Source organism: Lactuca virosa, chromosome 4 (genome assembly GCF_052849685.1).
Source record: "Lactuca virosa cultivar CGN04683 chromosome 4, Lactuca_virosa_CGN04683_v6, whole genome shotgun sequence".
NCBI classification, from domain to species: Eukaryota; Viridiplantae; Streptophyta; class Magnoliopsida; order Asterales; family Asteraceae; genus Lactuca; species Lactuca virosa.
The window spans coordinates 524,066,330-524,072,329 of NC_136429.1; positions in this window are offsets into that span (position 1 = coordinate 524,066,330).

Below are 6,000 nucleotides of genomic sequence, written 5' to 3' on the forward strand. Positions count from 1 at the left end.
CCAATGCCTTTTGTTTTGGTGATGAACGACAAATGGTCGACGCGAAGAGTTGATGGGGAATCGGGAACGATGGGTGGAAAAGAAACTGATGGTCAAAAATCGTTGATGGTCGACGCGGTGCCCCTCAGGAATTCCTGGGGTTACGCATAGGATCGATTCCATTTCATTATTTAGTAGAACGCATAGGATCGATTCCATGTATAGATGAAATCAATGGGGTTATGCATATCGGCAGAAGGAAGGAGAAGGAAGGGGTTAGGGTTCATATCTATTGAGTTTCAGGGGAGCTGATTGTGTTGATTGTTTAGAGAGAAAACATAAGAATGAAGGAAAGAATCGTAAGAAGGAAGTTTTATTCGGGAGGCGCGTGTATTATGCTGGGTCAGGATGATGTCAGCAAAATGATCCTAAGGTGGAGACTAAAGGAGGGAAATGCAATCAAGGGTTGATGTTTCTTCAATGAAGAATTTAAGGTTTTGTTTTAGTAATATTTAGAGATACCTCTAATCGATCACAAACACCAAGGCAAGAAGGATAATCTTGGAGAGAGGATATGGAGGCACAAAATCGACTCTAAGGACTCTAGGGTTCTTCTGGTAGCCGATTTTGGATGCCCTAGGGGATCTTAAATAACTGTGCTGCTAGGGTTTCAGTCAAAACCCTAATTGGATAGCTTAGGCCCTAAGCAGCCCCAAGAACCTTCTGGAATAAGGCCCTTGGACGATTTCAAGGTGGGCTTCCACCCTAATTTCGTCCACTCCCTGAATCCACAAGATCCACAGCCCAAATCCAATTATCTTATAATTAGCAATACCAACCCCCTTTATTTAATTAATCTCTTTTAGCCACAAAATTAATTCTCAATTAATTCTTGACCAATATTAATTAAACAATATGATTTCTCTTTTAATATATTATTCTCATAATATATTAATAAACCATAATATCCTCTCTCTCCATAAATCATCCAGTCCAGTTGCTTTGGTGAAGGCAACCCAAAAGGACCATGCTACAACCGGGTCAAGTACATACCAAATATAGTTATGGACTTAGACACTAATCCAACATTATATCGGTTGAGAGGCTAGCCGAGATCTACGTTCGCGAGGTGGTGGCACTTCATGGAGTTCCCGTTTCGGTGGTGTCAGACCGAGACGTTCACTTTACTTCCAGATTTTTGAAGCGGTTCCACGACAAGATGGGTACTCGTCTTCACTTCAACACCGTTTCCCACCCTCAGACGGATGGGCAGAGCGAGAGGACAATTCAGACTCTCAAGGATATGTTGTGTGCATGTATCTTGGATTTTGGTGGCAGTTGGGATACGTATCTTCCGTTAGCGGAATTTTCGTATAACAACAGTTACCACGCCAGCATAGACTGACCTCCCTTCGAGATGCTCTATGGGAGGAAGTGTAGGACCCCATTTTGTTGGGGCGAGGTTGGTCAGAGAGTCATGGGGAGTACTAAGGTAGTACTCAAGACTACTGAGAGGATCCAACAGGTTTGGAGCAGGCTCCAGACTGCTCAGAGTTAACAGAAGAGCTATGTCGACAAGCGCAGTTCAAACTTGGAGTTTCAGGTGGGCGACATGGTCCTCCTGAAGGTGTCACCTTGAAAAGGTGTCATCCAATTCAGGAGGCGGGGAAAGTTGGGCCCCATGTACATCAGTTCGTTTAGGGTTTTGGCTCGGGTGGGCCGGGTTGCTTATCGTTTGGACATTCGAGCAGAGCTCAGTCAGATTCACTGTACTTTTCATGTCTCTCAGCTGCGGAAGTGCTTAGTGGATGATTCTGCAGTTGTGCCTTTAGAGGATATTCAGGTTGATGATAATCTGAATTACATCGAGAGACCGGTAGCTATTCTCGACAGGAAGACGAAGGAGCTGAGGAACAAGAGGGTAGAGTTGGTGAAGGTGCAGTGGCAGCACCGCATGGGCTCGGAATGGACTTGGGAGCCAGATGAGGAGATGAGGGAGCATTACCCAGATTTATTCGAGACAGAATACTTCGAGGACGAAGTCTAAAACAAGTGGGGGAGAATTGTAACGTCTGGTTCCCGGTACACATTTAAATTATAATTTATTCATTTTTGTAGAGCAACTCGATGATTTAGGAGCCCCAAACTCGTCGAGTAGAGATCAGAAGTGGTGTGGGTTTTAAGTAACCTACTCGACGAGTTGAGAGCCTCAACTCGACGAGTAGGCTGGCAGGGGTGAAACCCTAATTTCGGGTTTTGCACCTTATTTAAGCAACTTAATCCCCACATGCTGGCCTCATTTCCAGCCTCCAAGTCCCAAACCCTAAATCCAGAAACCCTAATGCATTTGTGAGCTTGTAAGCCATTTTTGAGTGAAGTTTTGTGTGTGTTGAAGCTTGTGAAGGAAGGAGAAGCTTGGGGATTCAAGAGGAAGTTAGTAGATCCAGAAACATCCTCATCATTTTCTGGTAATCAAGTCTCAAACTTGCTTAGTAACTTCTTAGATCTCTTTATTATCATTTTATTGGGTTGTAACGACCCAAAAATCAAGGGTAAAAATTTTATTTATAATATAACTAACACGTTGATACCATTTATTTCAAACACCTCAAATCATCATTAAGTAAAACATTTATCAGAGTCCATCCCAAAATCAATCATTGCGGAAATCATATTTGTGTGCTCTGCGATCAATCCGAGCCCTTCATTTCCAAATCAATGAAACCTGAAACCAAAACTGTAAACCCTAAGCACAAAGATTAGTGAGTCCCCTAGAGCATACCCCACACACAATCCACATAACACATATCGAATTAGCTGTAAAAGCTATCTCTACCGTTATCACATATCAATCAGCTATAAAAGCTACTCTACCACGTATCACATATCAAATAGCTATAAAAGCTATCTCTACCATTAGCACATATCAATTAGCTATATAAACTACTTCTGCCACATATCACATATCAAATCACTATAAAAGCTATCTCTACCATTGGCACATATCAATTAGCTATACAAGCTATCTCTACCGTTAGCCACAAAGGCTATCTCTACCATTAGCCATAAGGCTATCTCTACCATCAGCGATAAGACTGTCTCTACCATTAGCCACAAAGGCTATCTCTACCGCATATCACGCATACATACATATCACACATCTCTACATATCAAGTATACCAACTATCATAAAATAGGCCAGCCTTGGTGCCTTAGACCCATTGGTATGGTGAGAAGACTCACCTCTCGACTGCTGAACTGATAAGATGAAATCAGACGTATCCCACACGCTGCTCCTTCTCAACTGCCCAAAATCATCAGGTGATTAACTTGACACAAACCCATAAATACCCTCAGGTCAACCCTGGTCAAAGTCTATGTCTGTAGTCAAGGTCAACAGTCCATATTGACCTTGACTCGTCGAGTAAAATTAGCCACTCGTCGGGTTCCTTGCTTGACTCGTCAATTCGTCGAGTCACCCAAGAGACTCGTCGACTTCCTTGATGTTCACGGTCGTAAACTTCCAATCGAACACCCTTGACCGTGAACCCTTGGCCGTGAACCCTTGGTCGTGAACCCTTGGTCGTGAATGAGAAAACCCTCCCAACTCGCCGAGTGACAAGAGCGACTCGACGAGTTCCCACGTATTCGGTCCTTTCCAGTGGGATTTAAGGTCCCAAACTTGAGATCCATATTCTCCTAGTTATAATACCACGTAAAGTTGCCAACTTTATGTTCATACTAAGTCTCATAATGCCAAAACCACATCAACAAGCTTCTTACAAGTCCCTAATGCATGAATAAGAATTAGGGTGCACCAAGGAGACAACTTAATGACATTTGGGACCTAAGAAGATCCAGATCTGGAACCATATCCTTGTAATAGGTCCAGATCCAAACTTGGTTCCATTCCTCAAGGATGGCCATAATCTTCCCAAAGAAATCTAAGAGCTTTAAGCTTTAAGGTAACAGATTAATACCTCAATAAGGTGCCCAACACGAAATAGATACTCGATCTAGTGCTCCTCCCTTGATACTTCCTTTTCAAGCTTGAAATCCTCCCCAAAATCCCAAAGACAAGCTCCCAAATGCTCTCTCTCTCTCTCTTCACACACAAAAGGTTTGCGGCCGAGAACAACTTCTAGGGTGTAAAAATGGAAGACTATGAGGCAGCTAATGATGTTTATATAGGGGGGAAAACCCCAAAATTAGGGTTTTCTCCCTACAGCACTGACTCACCGAGTCAGGTCTTCCGACTCGCCGAGTCGGTCCCGATCCGTGACCACGATTAAATGCCTCCACTCGACGAGTTGGACTCCCAACTCGCCGAGTCCATGTACCACAACCCTAAAAATTCAACCCAACCCAATAATACCTGGATCAGATGTTACATTAGGTTTTTGTTCCAAGAAGCATGACCTTTGGGAAATGGACATCCCAAGTAGGTACTCCATCAGATCTGGAACCATGGAGGGCTTTCATGGCATAACGGTCCAAAATTTATGGCCATTGAAGCCCCATGCAAGGTATTGGATGTCATTTTGGCCTTTTAAGCTCCAAAAGGCCATGCATGGAGAGAAAGGTGGAAGCTTTACGTGTTCTTGTAGTGTATAGGGTCTAGATCTCAATTTATATGCCTTGGTTTAGAGTATTGATGGCTTTAGGACCAAGATCTATGTCTTAAGGAGTTAGGGTTTGAGCTAAACCCATTAAGTAAGGGTCTTAACGGGTAAAGTTGGAAACTCCACCCTTAAAAGGACCTTTTCAGTATGTATGTGAAGTAAGAAGCTCATATATGAAGATTAGGGGCTTAATCCATTAAGATGGCTTAACAGAATGAAGAAATCGTAGAGTCCATATAGGAACTCGACCAGTTGGATCGAAATGCCCGACCCCGTAGAAGGAAAAACTCGACGAGTTCAGGACGGACTCGACGAGTGGAATTGGAAAGCCCCGATTCTGATAACAGGGGAAACTCGATGAGTTCGTGAGGAACTCGACGAGTTAGATCGCGATTTCAGGGTTTCTGATTTATGGAACTCGACGAGTTGATGGGTCAACTCGGCGAGTTGAGTTAACCCAGAATGTTGACTTTGACTAGAATGTTGACTTTGACCAAGGGTAAAATGTTCATTTTACCATAAGAAGGATTATTGGATTTTGACTAAGTGTTATTGTGATATTGTTAGCCGGGGAGTCATTGGAGCAGCCGTTAGAGATTCTTCACCGCGAGATTTCACAGTCAGATTTGCGAGGTGAGTTTCCTTCTGTATGAACGGGTCGAAGGCACCAATACCGGCCCGTATATTTATGCTAGTATGTTTCGTGCTTAGGTCCGATGTCGGGGATAGCCCGATGTAGGTTTATATATGTCCGGATTTTGGTCCGATGTCGGGGAAAGCCCGATGAATGTTTGTATGCTTGATGTCTTCGTGATTCTTGCATGTGCTTGCACCTGTCTACTAGTCTCCTGAGAATACAAGTTATTTTGAAAGAGTAGATCAGCATTTAAGCTGGTGAGTTCATAAAAGCTACATATAATCACAATAATCACTTAGTTTATACAAGCTATATATAATCACAATAGTTCCTTTATAGTTGATGAAAACATTCTTTAAGAAAAACCCTTATTTCCTTTAGTAAAAATAGTAACCACAATAGTTCCTTCTATAACTGATACTGGTTGAACGAAAAAGAAATAATCCTAACACATAATGTGAGTAGTGTATCTACTAGCTCACTAAGTCAATCAAGGTTATTATTTATTAGTGTGACACATAAGACGTTTTGTTTCTTCGACTGATCCTTCTTTGAAAATTTCTCTTGAACCTGCTCTTGTTCCTCCTTGACTCTTCTGCTGACCGCTATGAGGAAGTGGTTACATCTATATGGGTTTGTCGTGCGAGAATGGAAGTGTCTAAAGAATCTATGAGATTAAGTGAAACATTATGGGGTGATCCTTACAGGGTCCTCCTATAATTGCGCAGTGTACACAAGTTGTATATAATTTAAGATTAAATA